The sequence below is a fragment of the Peromyscus californicus genome, unplaced genomic scaffold, assembly GCF_007827085.1.
Source record: "Peromyscus californicus insignis strain IS unplaced genomic scaffold, ASM782708v3 Scaffold_5__1_contigs__length_169319896, whole genome shotgun sequence".
Classification (NCBI taxonomy): Eukaryota; Metazoa; Chordata; class Mammalia; order Rodentia; family Cricetidae; genus Peromyscus; species Peromyscus californicus.
Window position 1 is genome coordinate 128,423,706 of NW_026294573.1, and position 26,143 is coordinate 128,449,848.

Consider the following 26,143-nt stretch of genomic DNA (forward strand, 5'->3'; position numbering starts at 1 on the left):
TAAATAATGAAAGAAATTCCATTACCTAAAGCAACAGAAAGATAGATACCTAAAAATAAACGTAAAGGAAGCCAAAGGTTCATACAAAGGATGCTTTTATATGAGTAGACTATAGTAGACTTGGATGTTGAAAAAAATGTCCTCTGAATATAAAGACTTAACCTACTAAAAAACCTGCCACCCACCAAGTTAATCTATACACTTACATGATCATGGAGCATAGTCCAGTGTGTTTTAACTAGACATGCAGATTCTAAAACTGCCAGAAGATGTTAGCCACAACACTCATGTGAGATTTTAAAAAACAACAAAAACCTAAGTGAATATAAAGAGTTGGATCAAAGAAGCAGAATCATTGAAAGTGGTACCAAAAGGATTTATTATCGAGATTTGTTATTAAAATACAGGCTTTCCTATGGAGAAGCTGGTGTGGTAAGGTCAGGAAGGAATGATTACAGGCTCGTAGAAAAGCCACTAACCCGGAGCGGGAGGGGGAACTAAAGAGGCTTATGGAAGGCCTTTGCCTCCATGTCTAGTAGTGAGTATGAAGTCACTGTAAGTCAGCATACAGGCAGATGGGAAGAAAAGTCAGCTGCACAGAGCTAACAGGTTTGGACAAGTTGTGACCTATGAGAGAGACCTGGAACCTGTGTCTTTTCCTCACTGTGTCTCACCCCAGTGACCCAATCTGTAGAAGAAGCTGGTGCCATTAGCCAAGGAGCTAGCCCTGGGTGCAGAGCTGCTGGAGACACTGCAGGCCTGGCTGCTGCTCCTCAACACTGAGGCAAGCTGACGGAGTAGGAGGCATTTGCACAAGTCGCAGTGGCACCTAGGATGTGGCACAGACCTCCAACAGGTAATGACTTCATAACCACTTTTCAAATCTTGCAAGTGTCTGCTGTGGCAGCTGAGACCAGAACCATAAGATGGGGGTGGGGGAGACAACGTCTTGGAAATGCAGCCGTAGTTAGCAACACTCATTGGCAGTACAAAATCACTCCAGCCCTACACTTGCCGTCCTGACATCCACGTTCACTTACTCATTTATTTTTCAGCAGAATCATACTTCTTCCTGTAACGTGTAGCTTTCTCTAGCACAACCCAAGCCAGATCACTCCCTCTCCAAAAGAGATTACAGTGTCTTCTTTTTGAGTTCATTTCTCCACTTGATAAGTTAGAGTACCTCCCTGTTATTCTGAAACTTAAATACTAACTTATAAGGATACCTACCATTAATCAGTGCTAGAAGAAGGAGATGGAGACAAGTAGAAAATATTTGGCTAAGATGTACAGACCTGTGTCAAAATGCTCGTAACTATTGTTCTTGTGTCTGCATCTGGTAACATGCCTATGACTACTATTTATAACTACCACCTGTCTCTGCCATGACCACTTCATACTCCCTTTGCCTTCAGGAATGTCTTCGATGGTAGTGGTTCCTTGCCTTGTGAACTGACCAAACCTTCTTCCTTCAGCAGTCTTTTCAGAGGGATTGTTGTAGTTTACCCACGGAATCTATGAACACCACGTACCAAGACGAGTCCCAAAGTCTCCTGCATCGCTTTCTTCTCCAGCTGTGAAGCCAGTGGGATCAGTCACTCCAGATAACGTAATCATCCCTTCCTGGGCTTGATAGTTAACTAGGAGTCCAGAATGGCCAAGTGACAGCCTCAACTTCCAATACAAGTAAACTCTTACTGTGAGCCCCAGTGGGAGCATTCTCTTCTAGGATATTCAGAGGGAGTGACAACTCAGTTTTGGATTTGTGATTTCCGTAACAATGTAGAGTAAACTGCTGTTTTTAGCACCCAGTTTTTCTCGCCCTTTGTTGTAGCAGCCCTGGGAAGCACAATAACGATACTCAGCAGGTTTTATGAAGGTTCTAGATTCATTTCTCTGTGTCAGGTTATAAAAGTGTCCCCTGCTTATGACAGAGCTGCACAGCAGTTGTGGTTGCCTGTCCAAGACCAGCATAAGATCAAGCCAATCAACAGTCCAGCATGGGTGGGGGAGGGGCTCATGAGACCCCACCCCTAGCTGAGAGTTATTGGCAGTTGATGGCTTCTTGAGGAGGGAGAGTCAGTTTTCTTAAGGGGTGTGGCCTCTCCTCTCAAAGGTTACCCATGCTCTGGTGTCCAGCCCTATTCATGTGCATTTGGGCAGCACTAATTGGACTGAAAGGTTTGTAAAGAGAAAAAAAATGGGAGGGGATACAAAGTTGGGAAGGGGACAGGAGAAGTTGGAGGGGAGGGGGGGGGCGCGGTTTATGTGGTCAAATTACATTGTGAACATAGTGAACATATATGAAATTCTCAAAGAACAGGTAAAAATCTTAAAAATATAAAGCCTTTAAAATAGGGGAAAGTAACATCTAATCAAGTTAGCTGTTTTTCCTTTGTTGTTGTTTTGGGGAGGGGCACAGCAGAACATCCATTTGCTAATTAAAGGATGTGGGAGACTTGACGACATGGATCACAAATGTTAGTCTCTAGTTATAAACATTGAACTAACTGCTTGTGTGGCATTTAAATTCTGTCTTTAAACACATGCTCCTCTCTCGCCATCTCTGGAGAATAGTCATGAAGAGCAGAGGACCTTTCCTTCACTCTCCATGAAAGCCCTTGCAAAATATTGAACAGAATGAAGCTTAGACAGAAGAATCTTGAACATTGATTGCTAAGCAGTATTTTACAAATATTTTATTTTCGAATTATATATGTATATGTGTGTGCCTATGTTTGTGCACATGACTGCAAGTGCCTGGTAACATGGGCTCTGGAAAGCAAGTCCTCTGGTTACTAAGCAATTTATTTTCACAACTATCTTTGAACGTAACTGTCATTTTGATATAAAATAGTAACATTTGGGGCTACTGAGATGTCTCAGCAGGTAAAGACACTTGCTGGCAGGCCTGATGACCTGACTTTAGTCCACAGGACCCACACGGTGGAAGGAGAAAACAGCCTAGTCCCACAAGTTGTCCTCTGCCCTCTATGTGTGTACTGTGACATTTGTTCTCAAGCACACACACACACACACACACACACACACACACACACACGCACACACACACACATTTTAATAAATAAAATAGTAACATTTAGAGAAATCACTTGTTAGATTTCTTAGACTCTTGATTCCAGTGCCTTGTCTTACTATCAAATACCTGCTTTAAATATTTCATACTCAAATAATGAAAGAATGTAAATTTTTTCAAAGAAAGTTTTGCTGCATATGTGGCTGTGTACCACTTGCATGGGTAACCTTTGAGAGGAGAGGCCACACCCCTTAAGAAAACTGACTCTCCCTCCTCAAGAAGCCATCAACTGCCAATAACTCTCAGCAGGCTCGGGTTTTGGGTTGTTCCCCAGCTGGTGGCACTATTTGGAGAGGCTCTGACACCGTAAGGGGTAGGACAAGGCTGGCAGAAATGGTTAAGTGCAGCCCTTAAGAGGGTATACTTGCTCTCCAGTCTCCTCCCCATTTCTCTGCTCCCCAGCCTACATGAGGTAAAGAAGTGTTTCCGCCACACACTCCCACAGCCATGATGTTCTACTTGAAGAGGTCATGAAACTTTCCATGCCTAGAAGCATGGGGGGAAATGAACAGATTCTGAAACTAGGGGGAAAAATAAATCCTTCCCCCCTTTTAATTTGTTTATGTCAAGTATTTTGGTAACAATGACGAAAGATACATAGATAGATGGATGGATGGATGGATGGATGGATGGATGGATGGATGGATGGATGGATGATCAAACCTAGCTCAGAAAACTGGTACAAGACAAGTGTGATTGTTACTGTGACTAATGGGTCCATGTAGTTCTCAGAGCCTTGGAACAGATGTGCAGGATAAATTGGGAAGAGTTTGGAGATCCAAGCTAGACAAACCCTAGACTGTTGTAAGTAGAGCCTGATGACCAGTTCTCTTGGGAGCTAGAAGACCAGGATGCCACAGCAGAGTCCAGACTCGTGAGGTTTCAGATGGGAAGAAGGATCCATTTGTGAAACGGACTGAAAGTTATCCATGTTACATTCTAGAAAAACATTTTTCTATATTTTGTCCGTATTCTGATGTTCTGAGTGAGACTGGATTCAAATGTAATTGACTAATAAAGTTGGTAGATGAAATTTCAAAACAACATTGAAATCAAGCTGTGACATGGTTATAATTGGCTGCTTTTAGCCAGATTTATGATGAAAACCAAGAGGAGAAAAAAAAGATTTGAAAATGGTGAAATCTGGCCTGAAAAAGAACAAAATTGCAAAAAGGAGAGCATCAGTAAGAGTAACACCATTATAAAGACCCCAAATGCACTGCATTAGGATCGTAGGAAAGATCATCTCAAGAATTAGACAAACTCCGCCCACTGCAGGGCCCCGAGTTAAAACTGCAAACACATTTCAAGTCTGTTCCCTTGAAAACATCTTTATTATAGATGCCCCCTAGGGAAGTGTTTTTATAAGGTTCAGCCACAAACACAATCAGTGGCTTCTGCAGCCATAGCCAAGGGCATGGGTACTGCTCAAGCTTGGGGCGGGCCTTCCTGTCATCATGGCTTGTAAGATACGAAAATTATAAGAGTTATGGGGTCACCGAGGGTCTCAACTAGTGTTCAGAAGAAGGCATGGAAGTTCTGGCCATATGTGGCAGGATAAGAACCCTGCAGGGGGCTGGAGAGATGGCTCAGCCGTTAAAGGCTAGGCTCACAACCAAAAATATAAGAACCCTGCAGGTAGCCTCTGAAAGGACACTGCAAAAGCTGTAAGGTTTAGCCTAAGCTGCAACAGGAGGTTGAAAATGTGAGGAATATGGACCCACTAGTGAGAAAATCCAGACGGTGAAGTAGAACCATCCCAAGAAAGAAGCCATGTGATCTCCAAACACCAGTGTCACAGGGCTGTGATGTCCGCCAAGCCCATTGGGGATCATGTCATGACACCGTATGGCCCAGACTCTGGACACGGACCTATATGGTTTACAGTTTGTCCTACTGGTTTTTGAGCTTGCTTTGATTCATTCCATCCCTGATGTTCTACCCACACTGCCCTTTCAAAATAGGAATGTTCACTTTGTACCACTGTATCTCAGAATTACATAGCTTTCCTCTTGATTTTTATAAGTTAAGAGTCTTCCTTGAGCCTCAGAAGAGACTTTGGACTTTTGCATACTGATGGAGTTGGCTATTTTGGTTTGATTTTAGGTATTATTTAAGTTAGAATACATGTATTTTGCATTCTGTAGTGGTCCTGAGCCATTGGTGGCCAAGGGCAGAAGGATGCTATGGTTTTGAATCTGAAATGTACCTCACAGGCTCATGTTATGAGTGCTTATTCCTCGGCTGGCAGTGATATTTTGGGAAGCTCTGGACCCTTTGGGAATAGGGTCTGCCTGGAGGAAATAGGTTACTAGGGGCAGCTCTTTAATGGTTATACCTGGCCATACTTCCTGCCTCACTCCAAAGTTCTTGGTATGCCATATGTATGATGAGTGGCCTCTGCCAAAAGCTCCTACTGCTAATGAACTTAGAGGCTCTGCCATTCTTTTCCTGGCTTGAAAAAATGAAATAATTAGAAACCATGAGCTATAGCAAACCGGTTCTAGCTTGCTTTTCTATTACTATAATAAAATACCATGATCAAAAGCAACTTGAGGAAGAACGGATTTATTTGGCTCATAGGTTATAGTCCAGTGAAGGAAAGCCAGTGAGGGAACTCAGGCCTCAAGCAGAAGCAGTGGAAGTAGCATCCAAGATTCATGCTTAGCTCCCTTTCTTAATAGCCCAGGACCTCCTGTCTAGGAATGGCACTGCCCAACGGAGGCTGGGTCCTCCTCCATCAATTAGCAGTCAAGAAAATATCCCGCAGACTTACCCACTGACCAATCTGATGGAGACAGTTTCTCAACTGAGGGTCCCTCTTCCCAGGTGCATCAGGTTGATAGCCAGAATCAACCATCACACAGTCTTTCCCCCTTAAATTGCTTCTGCCACAGCAACATGAACCAAACAGATTTTTTTTAATTACACACAATTTTAACAGCAAGAGAGAGAAGAAAATACCTTTTCTTTTTTTTTTATTATTTTTTGTTTTTTTTCAAGACAGGGTTTCTCTGTGTAGCATTGCACCTTTCCTGGAACTCACTTTGGAGACCAGGCTGGCCTTGAACTCACAGAGATCCGCCTGCCTCTGCCTCCCGAGTGCTGGGATTAAAGGCGTGCGCCACCACTGCCCGGCGAAAATACCTTTTCAATCCCCAGACTTTCTATGCATTTGTTTATTCACTATATATTTACCAAATAGTCACAAGATTTTGGACATTCTACCAGGTATCTAAAATAAACCTGAGAGTGGTTTCTGTCCAAATGAAGTCACTTATTAATGGAGGCATGTATAAGTAAGTAAATGTGTAACAGCATAACTTAGCATGTGGTAGTATTAGTATTAGGGATGTATTAGTTGGCTTTCTGTTACTAAGACATACCTACAATAAAGCAATTTACAAGAACAATAAAGCAGTACAGATTTGTTTTGGCTTACAGGTTCAGTGGTTTCATTCTAAGTTTGTTTGGCCCATTGTTGGGCCAGTGGCAAAGGAGCACATAGGGTATGAGGCTGCTCTCCCCATTCTGGTTAGAAACTGAAAGAGAAAGGACCAAGACCAACCTCCTAAAGTGTGTTTCATAATTACCTCCTAGATGGTCTGCTACCTCGCAATAACATCATGGACTGAAGACTGAGCTTTCAACACTTGGACCATTAGGAGATACTCATCCAAACCATAGCTGGTACCATGACTCAAAGAAAGTGTACCAGAAAGCAGGACACAGAGGTCAAGGAAGCCTTCCTTGAAAAGGTGATATGCTATTAGAGACCTCACGGAAATGAGGAAATGAGTTAAACAGGGACTGAGGGTTGGAAAGAGAACTTTCTTGAATGAGAACCAGTACAGATGTCTAATGCACAAGTAACTCTAATGCAGGGAGAGGCTAGTGGTCCAGAACCAGAGAAGGGAGACATATCAGACTACTGAAGGTACAGATGTCTAGTGCATAAGTAACTCTAACGTAGGGAGGGGCTAGTGGTCCAGAACCAGAGAAGGGAGACAAGATCAGACTACTGAAGGCCCTCCTGAGCCTGTTGAAGGATTTGGATTTTATTCTTAACTATGATGGAAAGCCACTGGGATGTTACTGCTTAGTGTTTCAGCAAAGTGGCATTCATATCTGACTTAGATATATGTTTTAAAAATCTCTCTGGTTGTAGCTACATAGATGGTGGTTTCTAAATGGAAACTTGAAGTAAGGAAACTGTTCTAATAGCTTTAACTAGACTGAAAGACAGATAACGGTACCTTCAAGTTTTCCAGGCTGCATTATGCAAAGTTACATAGCACACATGCACAGATAAAGATCTAACCCTCCAAAAGCCATCCTCCTTTCAAGTTCAAATCAAAACAGTCACAGAGTTCTTCAATGTCTCCTGACATTTTTCAAGTTAGAAACTTGTAAGAGTTTCTGAATAACCAGTTTACATCCATTCCAACATCTTATTCTTAGCTCAATAAATTAAAACCACTCAAGTTGGTGGATAAAAATAAAACACCTCCTTAAAAACCTCAAAATAATTTTATTTCTCAGAAACAACTTAGATATTAAAAGTTTATAAGACATGGTGAAATGAATTATATGTTAGCAGGAACAAATACCTTTTTTTAACTGACAAAACATACATTAAATCTTAGTCACAAGGACAATGATTTTGTTAAATGCAACTAAAACAAATCTTACAAAATATAGGAGTCAACATAACCCAAGAATTACTAATATTCAGAATTCTTAGACTAAAATTAATATGCAACATTCAGCTAACTTTAAGGTAAATTTTTCACTTGGGAATAAGTGAGAATTAGTAGTAATTCTGGTTATTGATTTTAGAAAATGGAAGGATGAAATGTTCAGGGTCACAGCTTTTTGACAGGCAGGTATGGTACTACATGTTTTTAGTGCCAACACTGGGAAGACTGTGGCAGGAGGATCATGAGTTCGAGGCCAGCCAGGAGCTACATAGCAAGACACTGTCTCTTGTCTTAAAAACAGAGACTTTAACACATCTTCCAAAGACAAATAGTTCAGTTAAGAAATAGGCAAAGGAATGGGCTTGGTACGGCATAGCTGTGATCCTAGCACTTAGGAAGTTGAGGCAGGAGGATTGTGAAAGTGAGGCCAGCCTGGGGCATAGAGCAAGGTCTCGAAAGAAACACGCAAGCTGAGGAACAGTTACAGCAGGAAAGGCGAAGGACTGAGCAGACATTTTGAGGAGGTATTACTAAGCACATAAGAAGAGTCTGAATGTCACTTGCCGTTGGGGTGATGCAAATGACAACCACAGAGAGGTGTCACTTCCTCATTAGGGTGGTTATCAGATATATTAATGTCTCTCTATCTACACAACAGGAAATAACAGATGTTGATAAGGATGTGAAGATAATGGAAACTCTGGACACTGCTGGTAGACATGTAAAATGGTTTTTGTAGAATGGATAACAGTTTGACAGTTTTTCAAAATATTATACATCGCATTACCATATGATGAAGTAATTTCACTTTCTAACCCCTAAAGATACAGTAGCAGACATTGAAACAGATTCCTGTGTGCCGTTGTTCACAATGCTCAGGAAGTGGATACAGTCCAAACCTGTATTAGCAGGTGAATGAATAATCAAATGTTGCATCTACAAACAACAGAGTATTATTCAGCCTTAGAAAGAAATTCTGATGTGTTCTATACAATAGATGACCAATAGTGACATTTTGCTAAGTGAAACAAACCACAAATGGAAGGAAAATACTTTATGATTCCAGTTGTATGATATAACTAAAATAGTTTAATCCATAGAAACCAAAAGTATGATGGAGATTACCAGGGTTGGGGAAAGAGAATATGTCTAGTTCGTTTTCTGCTGCTATAACAAAATAATGAAGTCTGGGAAATTTATAAAGATAAGAAGTTTATCTAACTCACACTTCTGGAAGTCTAAGGATACCGTGCCAAAATATGTTCACCTTCTGATGGGAACTTCATGCTGTATCACAACAAGACAAAGATGTGGAAGTAAGTTTGTGCAAAGAAGAGCTATATACCAGAGAGAGGAATCGAGGGATGAGAGGTGACCTTGCTGTATGTCATCCTGCTCTTGAGAGAGCCAATCCAGTCCCATCAGAGCAAGAACTTCTCATGAGAAAAGCATCAATCATTCATAAAAGACATAACCACCTCTTAGAGGTGCTGCCACCTCTCAGTACAGTTGCTTAAAAATTATATTTCAGCATGAGTTTTTCTGAGAATGACCACATCTAAGCCAGGGCAGGGATGAATGGGGAGTTAGTGTTTACTGGGTTCAGAGTTTCAGTTTGGGACAATAAAAGACACCTAGAAACAAATAGTTATCTAGCACTGTAATTGTACTGAATAGCACTAAATTTATATAATTATGGTTCATTGAAATGGTCACTTTTTTTTTTTTTTTTTCGTTTTTTGAGACAGGGTTTCTCTGTGTAGCTTTGCGCCTTTCCTGGGACTCGCTTGGTAGCCCAGGCTGGCCTCGAACTCACAGAGATCCACCTGGCTCTGCCTCCCGAGTGCTGGGATTAAAGGCATGTGCCACCACCGCCCGGCCGAAATGGTCACTTTTATTTAGCCCCCCTATTGCATGAATCCTAATTGGTCTTAATAAAAAAAAACCCAGAGCCAGATGTCAGGGTAAATGCTGAGAGATCAGAAAGACAAAGGAACAAACCACAGCCGCCCCTCACCTCACCAGCTCCTCAGCTGAAAGGAGTGAGCTCCTTTCTTCTCTCACCTTAAATTCCTTTCTCCACCCAGCCATATCATTTCCTGTCTCAACCTCCCTAGTGCTGGGATTAAAGGCGTGTGTGCCTCCCAAGTACTGGGAGCAAAGGCATGAGATCCAAGTGCTGGGATTAAAGGCGTGTGCCACCACTGCCTGGCCTCTATGGCTAACTAGTGGCTGGCTCTGCCCTCTGATCTTCAGGCAAGCTTTATTTGTTAGAGCTTACACAAAATATCAACACACACACACACACACACACACACACACACACACACACACACACACACACGCCCCAACAAAAATCCTCCCACTTAGAGGATGTGCTATGACAGTTCGTGTCTTTAGCCATTCCCTCTGGAGCCTGGAATAATACCCGATGGAGGCAGGTGACCATGTTTGCATGCTCACTGTGATTACATTCTCAGAACATGACAATAGCTCCCCCTTCACTACAGTGGCTAGAGTCTGTGATGTGGCTCACCAGAGCTTCTGTTATATCCTTTTTCTTTATTTTCCCAGACAACTGTGAAAACCTTTTCTAAAATACCTGTGACACTTCCTCTTTCATTTCAAGTATTCTGAATTGACCAAAAATATTGAAGTTGTTTGATATGTTGAACTCTGTAAAAGTGTGATTTCCCCAATACTTTATCTGTTGATTATTCGACTTCAGACTGGGCTAGGACGGGTGACATGGATTTTTTGTTTGCAGTACCACACATGTTGTTGGAAACAATATACGTTCGAATCTCAGCTCTTGTGTGTATTTCCTTGGTTTGAACAATTTATCCAATCCAAGCAGGCAAAGAGATATAACTGACAGTTACCTGCTGACATGTGATAAGCCATGTGGTTTCAACTCGGTCGAACCACTGAAACTATAGTTCATAAGGGAATGGGCAGAGAGAAATGAGCTGTGAAACAAACAGAAAACTAACAAAACTTGAAAGAAATGCTTCATAACTAGATCTGGGTGGGTTCATTTTTGGATTTTAATTTTAATTATCACCATGTCTGTGTGTGTGTCTGTGTGTGTGTGTGTGTGTGTGTGTGTGTGTGTGTGTGTGTGTGTGTGTGTGTGTACACATCAGTGCAGGTGCCACAGGGGCCAAAAGAGGGCATAGGATCCCCTGGAGCTGGTGTTACAGGTGACTGTCAACTGCCCAATGTGGGTTCCAGGTTTTTACAAGAGCATAGCAGAGCCGAGCAGCAAGACTTACTTGTTTACTTGCTTGTGTGTGTTGTTTTCTTTTAAACGCAAAAACAATCGTATACCTTAAAGAAGAAAATTCTGGAACTACAAGAAACAATTTGTTTTTGCATCATCTGACGACTTTGGGGCTGAAGAGATGGCTCAGAGGTTAAGAGCACTGGCTGCTCTTCCAGAGGTCCTGAGTTCAATTCCCAGGAACCACGTGGTGGCACACAACCATCTGTAATGGGATCTGATTCCCTTTTCTGGTATGGATGAAAACAAAGCACTCATACACATAACATAAACAAACATCTGACAACTTTGGTCACATCCAAGACATAACTGGAAGAAATATTTACCCATGGAGTTTCATCTGCCCAAACATTCCCAGATAAACCTCTTTACTCCATACCATTTAAATGTGGTACCAGGACTGCTCAGACCTGTAATGACAGCAGCAATGAAAGGTCACAGAGAGAGGAACACCTTGAAAACACGAAAAAAGTTATCAATGGGAAAACGATGCCAGTCTTTCTGCCAAAATAATCAGTAGGGTGAGGGAGGCAGGCAGTGCCAGCAGTTTGGTAAGTTACTATTAGGAACATAGCTGAAACCATCTTGTGTAACATAAAAAGCCATGTTATGTGACTTGGAATAAGATGCCTGAGCTTGCCAAAAGGCAGCTCTGATAAGGGTTAGGCTTGATATGCTAATGAACTAACCCCAAGGTTGGTCTGCTGGTGAACCACCCCCAAGCCCTGAGCTCTGATAGCGCAAAGGTACCGAAGCCCAGTGAAATGATACAAAATCGGAACTTTGGGAATGGTCTCTAGGATTGCACTGCTGGGCTCCCAAGACACGACGTCTGTGGTCTCTCATCTTCAAGAGGACTTGAGACTCTGTGCATGGCCCTGGCCTCAGTGATCGTTGAATTCCCAGCATTTGTTGCCAGACTCACACGTCCTTGTTTGTCAGCACTAGGTGCTGGCCTGTGCTCTCAAGGACTTCATGGACGTCCATCAGTGCCGTCCTCCCCACCTGCCGCAGTTGAAGGACTTCACGCGGACATGGGTCGAGCCTGCAAGTTTCTGAAGCATCCTCACTGGAGACGATTGCCTTGTGGAACCCTCTAGCAGTATTTCTGCTGGAACAACTGTTCCTTGCTTGGTGAGATGTCTAACTTTCATATTAGGATGATATAAGGAATGTTTGAGTGGATAAACCGAGCATATTCGAAAGACAAATCTTGCGTGGAGATCCTAATTGCGAGTGCCTTGCAGCCCATCTGCCCTGTTCTCCAAAGTTATCTAGTATGTGAGTCTTGGAGGTCACTCGAGTCCTCAAAGCCTTTGCTCCAGTGTATGAAACTAGTCTCGCAGGTGTCCCTTCCTCTTGTCTCTCTCGCAGCTGTCCCTCTTGTCTGTGTGTTTTGCTCATGGTGCTTTCTCTAAATGGAACAACCATTCAAGGCTCCCCAAGAGCAGCTCTAGTCGTAGGATTGGCTTAACCATTGCAGTGAGCCTGTCCCAGACCTCCTCAGCCAGAAGCAATGGCTTACTACATTTTTTTTGTTTGTTTTGTTTTGTTTTTGAGACAGGGTTTTGGTGCCTGTCCTGGATCTCGCTTTGTAGACCAGGCTAGCCTTTAACTCACAGAGATCCAACTGACTCTGCCTCCCAAGTGCTAGGATTAAAGCCATGAGCCACCACTGCCTGGCGGCTTACTACAATTTTAAAGATTGGATGTATTTTTTTAATGTACTTATATGTGGTAGTGTTTTATTTACACTCATGATCTTAACAGACCTTTAAATACATATTTTCCCCCAACTAGTCCTGGTTCCTTTTCTAGGTCCGAATTACAGCCTTCTCCTGTATACTAGATGCACATACCTCCCTACCGACCATGCCCCAGCGCTTCACAACATCTCCCACCTATGAAAGTGACTCCCAAACCTCTTAAGTTTCTGTCCTGTACTTCCCTCGAAGTTCACTCCCTCTTTTCTGTGTCTCAATAAACTAAGTTGTACACGGATCTTTATTATGGCTGCCTTTTACTCCTTCAGGTATATACTCAGAGGTGGGATAGCAGGATCCTATGGTAATTTATTTCTAGTTTTTTGAAGATCTTCCATACTGATTTGCATAGAAGTTAGATTACCTGAAACTTAAAACTATACAGGAAAGCATGGTAAAAACACTTCAAGATAGAGGCATAGGCAATGACTTTCTGAATAGTCTTTCAATAGCTAGAGAAATAAAAGATAGAAATGACGTGAAAAAAAAAAGAAATGACAAAGGGAATTGTATCAAAACACTTTTGCATAACAAAGGAAAGGACAGAGTTAAGAGCCTACAGAACAGAAGAAAATCCATGCTAGTTATTCACCTGACAGGGTTAATATCCAGATTATAAAAAGCTAAAAAGAAAAAAAAAATCACCCAAAGAACAAATAATCCAATCAAAATATGGGTGAATGAGCTAAATGCTTTTCAAAGTAAGACATCTAAGTGCTCAAGAAGCCCAAGAAAAAATATTGAACACTTATAGCCACACAGGAACTGAAAATACAAATTACATTAAGATTCTGTTTCACCCCAGTCAGTACAGCTATCATCACCAAGAAAACAAAAGCCAATAAATGCTAGCAAGGATGCTTGGGGGAAAAGAATAATTGCACATGATTTGTGAGAATTCTCATTTTAATGTGTTGTTGAATTTTATTTGCAAGTGTTTTGTTGAGGATTTTTTGCATCTATGTTCATCAAGGACATGTGTGTATGATTTTTGTTTGTATTCTCTGGTTTTGGTATTAGGGTAACACTGGCTTCATAAAATGAGTATGGAAGCATTCTTCCCTTTACATTTTATGGAACAACCTGAGGAACATTGACCTTAGTTCTTCTTAAACATCTTATGAATTCCAACAGTGAGACCTTTGCTCTTCATCTTTTCTTAATGTTACTGTTTAAATCTCATTGCTCACCATGTATCTGTTTAAGTTACTTATATCCTCTTGGTTCAATTTTAGTAAGCCATATGTGACTAGAAACTTATCTGCTTCTAAGTTAGCCCATTTCCTGGAGTATATGTTTTCAAAATAATCACTTACGATCCTCTGAACTTCGGTAATTCATTTCCCATCTCTGATTCTATTAACTCGGGTTCCATCATTTTCTTTTAGTTAGTTTGGCTAAGGGCTTCTCAATCTTATTAACTTTGTCAAAGAATCAACTCTTTGTTTCATTGATCTTTTATGTTATTTCTTTAGTCTCTATTTCATTAACTTCTTCCTTAATCTTTATTATTTCTTTTCTTCCACTAATTTTTGCTTTTTGTTTTTCTAACACCTTGAGATGCACCATTAAGTAATTTACTTGAGCTCTCTCATTTTTTTTTTATGAAATAACTCATGACCTTAGTTTTCTCTTAGAATTGTTCTTTCTGTACATACAAATTCTAATGTGTTGTTTTTCATTTCATCTAAGAATTTTAAATTCCCTCCTGATTTCTTCAATGACTTATCAACTCTCAAGTGTGTTGTTCATTATCTATGTATTCATATTACTTTTGCTATTTATCTTGCTGCTAATTTCTGGTTTCATTCCATTATGGTCTGGTGAGTTGCAAGAAATCATTTCAATATTTTGTGTTCATTAAGACTTTCTGTATGAGCTAAAAATATGATCTGTTTTGGAGAAAGTTATATGAGGTGCTAAAAAAAATTGTATTTTGCAATTTTTGGGCAGTCCATTCTGTATATACCTGTTAAATCCATTTGATTCATAGTTTAGGTTAGTTTAATTTAAACTCCAAAGTTTCTTTGTTGATTTTTTATCTGGATTTTGACAGTGTGCACTGGAATCATCATTTTTTTTTATTTTTTTTATTTTTTATTTTTTTGTTTTTTTCGAGACAGGGTTTCTCTGTGTAGCTTTGCGCCTTTCCTGGAACTCGCTTTGGAGACCAGGCTGGCCTCGAACTCACAGAGATCCGCCTGCCTCTGCCTCCCGAGTGCTGGGATTAAAGGCGTGAGCCACCACCGCCCAGCTGGAATCATCATTTTTATTGAGTCCTGGAGCCTATCAGTCAATTTATGTCCACTAATGATTGTTTTATGACATCTGGTGCATCAATATTCAGTACACGCATACTTACAATCCCTATAGCTTCTTAATTTACTTTACTAGAATGTGGTGACCCTCCTTTTCTCTTCTAACTTTGGAATGACATCTACTTTGTTGGAGATGTCAACAGTTACTCATGCTTCTTTCTAGACTCTAATTAGAGAATAATTTCCTTCTTTCCACTTTCAGTATCTCTGTATAAATGTACAAATGCCTTTGAAGTGCATTGCTTGCAGGTAGCGAACAGTTGGGTCTTATTTTCACCCAGTTAGCTAGTCACTATCTTTTGATTAGCACATTAAAATCATTTGCTTTACTGGTGCATACTGGTCCCTGACATTTTGTTGTCTTTCTAATTTTTTCCCCTGTTTCTTGTTTCTTATATTCTTACTGGAATTTATTCTTTCCTGTGCTCTTAAGCTTGTCTTTATCTCCTTATTTTGTATAGCAGCCTTTTAAATATTGTTTGCAATTCATGATCATGAATTCCTTGGGTTTAATGCTAATCTTGTGAGTTCTTTATTTATTCTTCAATAACCTTACTCAATAGAGTAACCTAGGATTGTAGATTTTTTCTTTCAGGCCTTGAAACATGTCATTCTAAGATGTTCTTTACACCTTAAATACATGGATTTGTTTTAATTGTGTTGCAGAGATCTTGCATCTTTTGTTCATATATTTTTTTCTTTACTACTGTCTGGATCTTCTAATTTATCAATCTTGGCTCTAAGGCCTAAGGTTCTGTGTTTCATTTAATTTATCTTCCAACTGAGCTATTTGATTCTCTGGACTCTGTATCTTAAAGATTTCTGGTTTTGTAAAACTTTGAACATTTTGTATATTTTACTGAGTTTTTCACTCATATCCCATCTCAATCTTCCTTAATTTATTCAGTCTTTTGCTTTTCTGTATTCTGTTGGAATATATCGATCTTTTAAAAATCATTCTTTTGAGTTCTTTATCAAGTACTTCAGTATCTTTGGAGTTTGTTACAAGGGAATTATGAACTTTCAGTGGAGTCATTGTAGTGGTTTGAATAAGAATGGCCCCCATAGGCTCATATATTTGAATGCTTGGTCATCGTGGAATAGCACTACTAGAGAAGTACTAGGAGGTGTGATGTAGCCACAGTTTTCTCAGGTCCCACCGGGCACTGCGCTCCCACAGCCACTTATAAAATAATCACTCAGAGGCTTAATATTAATTATAACTGCTTGTCCATTAGCTCAGGCTTATTACTGACTATCTCTTATACTTATATTAACCCATAATTCTTATCTGTGTTTAGCTACCTGGCTTGATACCTTTTCTCAGTTCTGCTTTGTCATCTTGCTTCATCTGTGTCTAGCTGGTGACTTCTGACTCCTCCCTTCCTCTTCCCAGCATTCACCTAGTCTGCTCATCTCACCTGTGCTTCCTGCCTAGCTACTGGCCAATCAGCATTTTATTAAACCAGTGTACAAGAGCATTATCCCACAGCAGTGTGACCTTATTGGAGGAAGTGTGTCACTGTGGGTGGGCTTTGAGGTTTCCAAAGCCCAAGCCAGGCCCAGTGTCACTGTTTTCCGGCTGCCTGCAAATCTGGATGTAGAGTTCTCAGCTATTTCTCTAACACCTGCATGCTGCCATGCTCCCCTACCATGATGATAAGGAACTAAACTTTGAACCTATAAGCAAACCCCAATTAAATGTGTTCCTTTATAAGAGGTGCCATGATCATGGTGTCTATTCACAGCAATAGAACACTGACTAAGACAGTCGTATTGCCTGGCTCTATCATACTTTTCCATCAGTCTTCACATTTGTTTGTCTGTTGCAATACATTTCTTCTCTACTTTCACATGCAAACCTTCTAGAGAACAGCCTTCTCTTGACAATGTAAAGATACTGGGTTTTGGAAGTTTTGAGTAGATTCCCAACTGTATTTTATAGTATACTTTTTCTATTACTTCTTTGATGTGATTAGTATGTCTAGACATTGTGTGAAATGTATTAGAGCCAGGGGGCCCTGCATTGCTTTAGGTTTCAGAAAAGTGTGGTGCTTCTAGAAGACTGGGTTGACAACAAAGTATATGGGGTGTACTCTCTGTAGTTACTCCTCTAGACATGTAAGCAATGTACAAAGGGTGTGGGAATGAGTTACACTGCAGTCCATTGTAGGAACACTGTTCTCTCTGTAGGGATGGGTGTCCAGGCGTGGGTCTTTAGGATCTCCTTATAGCACTCACTTGTTGCCTAGTGTTGGCTTCAGGTTTTTCATTCCACTTTGTTTTCCTTTTTGAGTGAAAGTGTTTGCTAAAGTTTGAGTGGGATTGGGCTGTGTAGGCAGCAACATCTCCTCATTCTGACCTGGCCTGGGAATGCAGCCCAGTAGCAGAACAGCGACAGAATGTACTTGAAAGGTCATCCTTGATTGCCAGCAATGTAGAAACAACAGTAAACAATAACAGAGGTCAGTGAGCCATTTGTGGAAATAAACACTAAATTTTGACTAAGACATATACAATTCTAATAACAAAAACAACAGGAATGGTGGGTGCAGAGATAATACAAGTCAAAAAAGTTTAAAATACTATAAAAAAGAGAAAAGAATTAATAGAGAAGAAAAATGAGAAGTGAAAAATAAAAGTAAAAGGCGATAAAGCAGGAGAAAGGTGGAGAGTAGAAAGAGAACAAGATAGGAGAAGGAGAAGATAAAGTGAATAATGAAGAATATATTTGGACTGTGACTCATGTCATCCTATTGGCCTGATACCATTGCGATGGCTGAGTATCCACTTCCTTCTTAGCTGCTCTGTGTGGTTCCTTCCCAAGCCGTACACTTGGTGGAAGAGGATGACCTCATGGATAAAGGAAGACTGTTCTTCAGTTATGTGTATAGAGTAGCTGGGTAGAGTAGATCCTGTTTCCTACTAAGATCTCCAAACACCGTGTTAATAATGCGTAGACCATAAGGGCCGGAGAGATGGCTCAACAGGAAAGCAATAGCCACCAAGCTTGAGGACCTAAGTTTGATCTCTGAGGCTCACATGGCAGAAGGAAAGAACTGACTCCTACATGCTGTTCCCTGACCTCCACATGTGCACTACGGCATGTGTGTACTCACACACATAAATAAAAGTAGTACATTCAAAAAACAATGCACATACATAAGAATTTTTAAATGCCATACACAAAATAGCCCGCCAGTCAGCAAGCTTAAAGAAGGAGAAAGGGTAGGAGGGGGGAGGAAGAGGAGGAGCAGGAGGAAGAGGAGGAGGAGAGGAAGGAGGAGGAGATGGGAAAAGAGGAGGAGGAAAGAAGAGAAAGAAAGGGGAGGACAGGAGAGAGAAGGATTGGTCCTAATTAAAACAAAATTGATTGTCTTCACCAACATGGCTGTACGGATGAAAGCACATATTCCCTACTCTGTCAATCTGCACTTTCTGTGCTTTCTTTGACTATTTGCCCTACAGAGACAGTCATCTTGGTCTTTTCCCTTTTTCTTTTGTTTGTTTAGTTTTGAGACAGAGTCTCACCGTATAGCTCTGGCTGGTCTGGAACTATGTAGATCAGGCAGGCCTGGAACTCACAGAGATCTGTCTGCCTTTGCCCTCTGAGTGCTGAGATTAAAGGTGCCTGCCACTTACACCTGGCACCCCTCTTCTTCTTCTGTTTGTTACTAACCAGCTGGTCAATGGGAGTGATTTCAGTGCAAATCTGGTTGTGGTTGTTTTCAGTTTCTATGTTCACTAGTAAAAGTAACATGAATTCAAAGATGCCTCCTCTGACAGCTACTCTAGTCAGATTAGTTTTCCCATTTTCCTCCAGAGCAAGGCTGCCACTGAGCTCTGATGCACATCTGGGTTTTACACACATGTGAAGGGTGGGGCAACCAACTCTGTTGGATGGAGGAGGGTTCAGTAGTCTTAAGCTTTTCATCACCCGAGCATCCTGCTTCTGAGGCTCAGTCCTTGCACACAATTAGAAGGGCCTGCTCCATCTCTTTAACTCTCTCCAGCTGGCTGCAGAAGCCACCAGGAAAAGAGAGGCCTAGTCCCTGTCTCTGACCCAAATTACCCTTCATAGACCTGTCAATGAATTTGCTTCAGTGATGCTTTTCTGGGCCACAAGATAGATGGTGGCTGAGACAGCAGAAAACGTGTGGGTTTTCAAAGCAGCAAACGAGGAAGACCCCAAGATGACTCCACGTTACAGCCTCACGTACTTTTCTGTGTGCACATGTGTGCATGGGTATTTATTAATATATGCAGGAATATGTCTGTGGATTGATTGGTGTGCGTTACGCACATGGAAGTCAGATGACAAGTGTCAGGTATCGTTCCTTCAGTGCCATCAATATTTTAACTACATTTAATTTTATGTGTATGGGTGTTTTGTCTGCATTTCTGGCCATGTACTATGTGGGTGCCTGGTGACCTTGGATCACCTGGGACTGGAGATACAGACAGTTCTACGCTGCTCTGTGGGTCTGGGAATTGAACTCAGGTCTCCTGGAAGAGCAGCCAGTGTGCTTTCCTTGACACCGTCTCTGGTCTGGATCTCACCAAGTAAACTAGGCTGGCTGGCCAGCAAGGCCCAGGGAGCCGCCGTCTCTATCTCTGCTGGCCCAGCACTACAGTTATAAGCATGTGTCGCCCAGCACTACAGTTATAAGCATGTGTCGCCCAGCACTACAGTTATAAGCATGTGTCGCATGTGTGAATTTTTCTTTTTTTCAACATGAGTTCTAAGGATCGAATTCAGGTCCCCATGCGTGCAAGGCAGACCCTTTACCAACGAAGCCATCTCCCCAGATCCCAGCACCACACTTTTTTTTTATATTTTTATTTTATAATTAATTTAATTTTACATATCAGCCACGGATTCCCCTGTCCTCCCTCCTCCCCCCAGCCCACCCCCCATTCCCATCTCCTCCAGGGCAAGGACTCCCCTAGGTATTCAGCTCAGCCTGGTAGATTCAGTCCAGGCGGGTCCAGTCCCCTCCTCCCAGGCTGAGCAAAGTGTCTCAGCATAGGCCCCAGGTTCCAAACAGCCAGTTCATGCACCAAGGTGCTTGGTCCAGCACCACACTTTGGTGTTGAAAATATTTCTTGGTTTTCTCAACTGTGAGCCGCCAAGAAGCTAGAACGTGCTGCTTTGCTCCTCGTCCGCCATCTTGCCTCCCCTAAATCCGACTGTGTAAGACGAAGAACAGCAGAACCGATTTACTGAATGCGTGTTCTGGAGACTGGGAGAATGGAGAGGTGAATGAAAAACAGTCAGGCTAGCCTATGGCACGGTAGAGTATCAACCAAGGGCCAACCTTTATTGGCTCTGTAACTACTGCTGCTGTTGGGCCTGGAAGACCTTACAATATCTTCTCACTATTCTTCATTTTTAACCACTTGTTTAGGATTCAAAGATGGGTACATACATTTGCCTAAGCCTGGGTTAGCCTACGGTCAGAATGGCAGGCTTGAGGATACGGACTATTTGATTCTTCACTTTCGCAATGGGTGACAAGACTCTGACTCTCCAGAAATCCTCAATGGGACAATGTCTACATCTCCAGAGGACCCCTACACTGGACAGCTAAGATAAATCAGCAAAAGGACATTTCCCTCCAGCAGCCATGTCTCAGAGCCTCTTCGAGGCTGTGAGTTCCATGGAGCGGAACGTCTGTTTCACTCATTTTTGTTCTCATAGCATTTCCTAGAAAAGCACTTCCTAATTTTCATAATTAAGACCTCTTTTTAAATTACGTCATCATATCTATCTTATTTGAAAGTTTCTGGTTTAAGCTACTCCACACTACTTCAAGTTGTTCAGAGTCTTAAAATTTCTGATACATTCTTTTAGTGTTTCATAAATAATTAACAAAAAAGAGAATAGATAACAGCTTTTTTAAAGCCAAGAACCCACAATGTCTTATGTGTGTGTAACAGAGAGAGAGAGAGAGAGAGAGAGAGAGAGAGAGAGAGAGAGAGAGAGAGAGAGAGAGAGAGAGAGTCAGCTTTGTCACTGTCCTAGCATACCTGAAAGAATGATTGCTTGGCCCTGCTGGTTTGTGCCCACTGTGACCCATCACTTCCTAGCATGAACGGCAGAGAAAATCTGTTGACTTTATGGCCAGGAAACAGAAAGAAGGGGAAAGGGAGAAGGGCCCCACATCATCCTCAAGGACATATCTCAATGTCTAGGCCTTGCCTACAGAAGGCTTCATCAGCAGCACCCCTCCTCAGCACAATGTTGAAGATCAAGAATTAGCAGATGGCCCATTGAGGGACAGTCACTAGTCAAACTACAGAGTCCCATTCCTGGGACCTGAAGGTTCATGTCCCTCTATAATGCAAAACACATTTATTCCATCACCACATCCTGCCTATTCTATATCTATTCTTCTACCGAAACATGAGTAAAACCCACACACTGTAAGCTGAAATAATCCTTTCCTCCATTCGATTGCTTCTTGTCATGTGTCTGATCATAGCAACAGGAGCACTAATGAACACAGAAGTTTGTGACAAATTAAATGTGTTCTTACTATATAATCCAGCAACGATACTCTTGGTGTTCACTGAAATGAGTTGGAAACCTGGGGTCGGGTGTGGAGGCATATTTCTGCAATCTCAGCAATCTTGGGAGTCTGAAGCAGGAGGAAAGGGATTTGCAACTAGTTTGGGCTATATGAAGCTTTCTTTAAAAAAACAAAACAGGAGCTGGAGGAGAGATGACTCAGTGGTTAAGAGTACTGTGTTCTTGCAGGGGTACTGTGTTCGATTCCCAGCACCTACCTACATGGAGGCTCACAATCATCTGCAACTCCAGTTCCAGGGGGTCCAATACCTTCTTCTGGTTTGTGTTGACACCAGGCACACATGTTGTATATAGACATACATGCAGATGAACTAACACACATACAATTAAAAGTAAACAAATCTATTAAAATAGGGCACAGTGGATAGAGGATTGAGGGAGGAATTAAGTAAAGAAAGGGGAAGGAAGGAGGGAGAGAAAAAATTCAGGTCCATATAATTATTTTCCATGACTACAGTAACTCTATTCATAATTGCTGGAAGGTATCCTTCAATAGGTGAATAAATAAATATGAAATGCTGGGCAGATGGCTGAGCAGTTAAGAACACTTATTACTCTTCCTGAGGATCCCAGTTCAATTCCCAGCACCCTATCAAGCAGCTCCTAACTGTCTGTAACTCTAGCTCCAGAGGATCCATTACCCTCTTCTGTCCTCCATGGGCACGGCACACATGTGGTATATAGTCACAGCTAAAAATAAGTATTAAGTCAACAAACATGGACTATCTGTACAATATAATATTTCCATTGCAAAGGGAAAGAAGTTATGGAGTCGGGAACATTCAAGAAATTTAGATGCATTTTGGCAAGTGAAAGAAGCTAAACCAAAAAAGATAAATACCCCATGGTTCCAACTCCATGGTATTTTGGAAAGGGCACAGCTAGGGAGGCAGTGAAAGGATTGGTGATTGTCACAAGGTCGGGCAGACGGGAGGTTTTATAAAGAGATGATTCTACAATGGTGGTTACATGTTATTACATGTTTGTCAAGCACAAATGGAGGCTGATTCGGGGAGCTTGTCAAGAGTCGGAGGCCAGCAAAGTCTATATAATAAGGTTTTGAGACCCTGTCTCAAAACCAAACCAAACATAAAGCATGTAAACACAGAGTGAATCCTGCCGTCGTGAGCTGTGTCCACGCTGGTTCACTGGCTGTACCAAATGCACTATAGTGAGTCAACGTGGTGACGCACAGGAAGCTCTGTCAGTGTTCATGCTTGTGCTGTGTGCACCGGTGGGAAAAGGAAGCAGGACTGTGGGGATGCTCTGTGCTTTCCTTTTCGTTGATTTCCTCTGCGGCAGGCTCTTGCTATGTACTCAAGCTGGCCTGTAGTGCTCATCCCTCTTGCCTTTCCTTCCCCAGTTGGTAGGAGCACAGGCACAAGCACCACCAAGCTTTTCCTCAATTATATTCGACATATAAAATTTCTAAGATAAAGTGTCTGTTAGTTTTAAGAAAATAAGTCTTATTGACTAATAAAAGTGGCTGTGAACTCTAAGAGCTTTTTGTTTCTGTGATATTTATCATATCAGAAACTGACATTTTAAAAATACTTTAAAACAATCAATAATAAGTCTGTTAGAAGTTAAACAAATAGTATTTCATCCTGGAAAATTTTCAGAGTAAAAACAGTGGAAAGTTTTATTGTTTCACACGTTTGTAAATCCCTTTAATATGAATCTTTAAAGTGTATTCATAGTGTAGTAATTAATACCTCCACTCTATCAGAGAACTCCATAAAGATTAAGCTTATGGTGGTGGATAGCAGTTTTCAAAAGTCTAATTAAAACTTGAGTGTTAGGATGTGTTGCAGACAACAAATATTGTCACGTTTTTGCTTTGAAGTGACATTGAGTTCATTCTGGAGGAAATCTATCAAATACTCAAGACTTAGTAACCATCGCTTCTCTGCTAGTCATTCTTTCCAGTAAAATGGTATTCCATGCAAAACAGCTTCCTCAGTTCCCAGTGCAAACAATGGCGCAGTGTTTCCGTGAGCCAACCATCAAGCAGCAGAGGGGTTTGTGCACACTGACAGTTCCATCGCACAGTGTGTGAAGAAGTGGACTCAAGAGTTGACATGTCATAAAACATAATCATTTGGCTTCAAAACCATGCCTAAGCTGAAACGGGCCTTTTGAAGTGTGTGTGGATTGCAGTGAAGCATGCTCTGCCTGGTGGGACAGTTGGATTGGTGCCAAGGCACCACAGATTTACAGGCCATTTCTGTTATGCCATCATAGCAAGTGTCAACACAGTGAAAAAGGCAGATGTCTTTGTGTGCTTGGGAAAATAACTCTGATTTTGTAAGGCCTCATCCCCTGAAAGGGAGACTGTGGATCACACTTTGTGAACTCTGAACCACATCGCATCACTAATGAGAGCAAGAGTGTAATTGCTCCCATTTAAAAGCTTAACTCAGGCCATCTCTAGATACACTACTGCTTGCTTATCATTAGTCAATTTGTTCAAAGAACTTTGTATGTGTGCTGGGCATCCAAAAAACTCAGGGAATGGATGCTGGCTGTGAAGAACATGAATATTATTGAAAAGACTGAATTTGCAAGGAAGACATAAGAAACTTGATAAATCTGAAAGTTTAAAGTTACAAAGCACGAATGCAAGGCAAATACAATTAAGTAATTGGAAACACATACTTTCTACATGAAGGAAGGGTAAACTAGATGAAGCATGTTCTATTCATGACATTTATGAATCATAAGCATAAATATTTCCAAATGAAGAAATAGACTGATTTTTATGTGTGTAGTACATGAGTGAGTTCGTATGTGTTTTCACATGTGTTTGGCTCATGCATATGCATGTATAGATAGTGGTCCAAGAGTGACACCAGAAGCCTTTCTTGACCTCTTTTCGTCTTCTTCTTTAAGGCAGGGTCTCTTAATTGAAGCCAGAACTTGCTCTTGCAACAGGTTCAGCTAGAAAAATTTGCTTCACGGATCTCATCTTCGCCTTCTAAGGCTGGAAATCTGGGAGGGTCACCATGCCCATCCATCATTTACATGGGCTTCGGGATACCAACCTCTGATCCAGATCACCTTTAGTGGCAGGCGCTTTAACCACTGAGCCATCTCCCTAGACTTAGTCGGACACTACTGTATCCGTCGTGCCTGACAGCAGATGGAAGGTTTATAGTTAGGAGGGAAATTGAACACATCATTTTTAGAGAAAAGAATATGAAATCTTATTAATTTTAAACACTTTCATGAATTTATTAACCACTACAGCAGAAACAGCTATTAATATGATTTTTAAAAAGTGGATTAGATAATTTATGTGACTACAGTTTTTTTTAATGTCCTTCAAAGGATCTATGCTAAATGGTAATCTCCAGGTTGGCACGATTAAAAGGACATGGAAGCTTTAAGAGATGGGGTTTTCTGAGAGATACTTAGGTCCCTGGGAACACGCCTTTGAAGGGAATTGTGAGACCATCCTCTCTTCCTTGTTTTTCACTTTCTGGTTGTGAGGTGAACATTGTTCTCCCTCATGCCCTCCTACGGTGAGGTCCTGCTTTACCACAGGCCCAAAGTAATGGAGCAGATTGGTCACGGAAGCCTAGAACCTCTAAAGGTAAGGACCAGAGAAATTGTGAGTGCACTGTGTCCCACTAGCGCCCCTGTGTCTTTCCGCACTCTCAGATTTATTAAGTCACACTAAATTCACAAGGTATGGGAGCTCCAGCGGCAGCAATCTGCTGGATACCCCCTCCTCTTTCCGTGACAGCCCTGGCCAAAAGGAGCATAGGCTCTTTCATTAAGAATTCAATCTTAATCACTCGTGTTACCAGCTGGAGGTCTCTGGAGAGGCCCTGGAGCTGCTGCTCTAGGCTGCAGGGTCAGAGGTAAGTTACAGGGACAAGGTGAAGCAAAGGTCAAGATCAGGTCCAGAAGAGCAAATGAGTGGATGGAGGGCAGGTCAAGATCAGACAACAGGAGACTTAGCAAACAGCTGTTCAAGTAGTCTGCATGAGCAATAGGGAGCAAAGCTAATGTTAGGACAGCAAGTCATTTACCTCACAACCAGAAAGTGAAAGACCAGAAGAGAAAAGGAGGGTCCCGTAATACCCTTCAAAAGCATGTCCCCAGTGACCTAAATACTTCTCACGAAGCCCCATTTCACCAAGAGAACTCTAGACTGTCCATCCCTGACACACCCACCTGAATGATGAGATGACAGGTTTGGAGTGGGTGGGGGTTACAGTCACAGTGTCAACAGGTTCAGGTGAGAAAGTTACACATGGTCCTTGGTCTTGTGGGTCTGATACGTTCTCTGGCCTGGGTTTCCTGATAGGAGGTGTTTTGTTTTGTTTTGTTTTGTTTTAGATTAATTTATTTTATTTTATGTGTATGAGTGTTCTGCTTGCAT

The 26,143-nt window shown here is 41.6% G+C and overlaps 1 protein-coding gene across 10 annotated transcripts in view; it reads left to right on the forward strand.

The window, feature by feature from the left end:
• The window catches only part of Dnajc5b (DnaJ heat shock protein family (Hsp40) member C5 beta), a 241,546-nt gene that overhangs the window by 2,285 nt on the left and 213,118 nt on the right, over positions 1-26,143 (forward strand). For 4 of the 10 annotated variants that reach the window (XR_008213795.1, XR_008213797.1, XR_008213790.1 and 1 more), the window contains exon 2: positions 680-856. The gene's annotated coding sequence lies outside the window, so the exon portion shown is untranslated. Of the gene's footprint in view, positions 1-679; positions 857-1,475; positions 2,232-6,697; positions 10,912-12,022; positions 12,215-26,143 lie in introns of those variants that run through there. The other 6 variants (XR_008213796.1, XR_008213791.1, XR_008213794.1 and 3 more) reach the window with 6 other exon arrangements.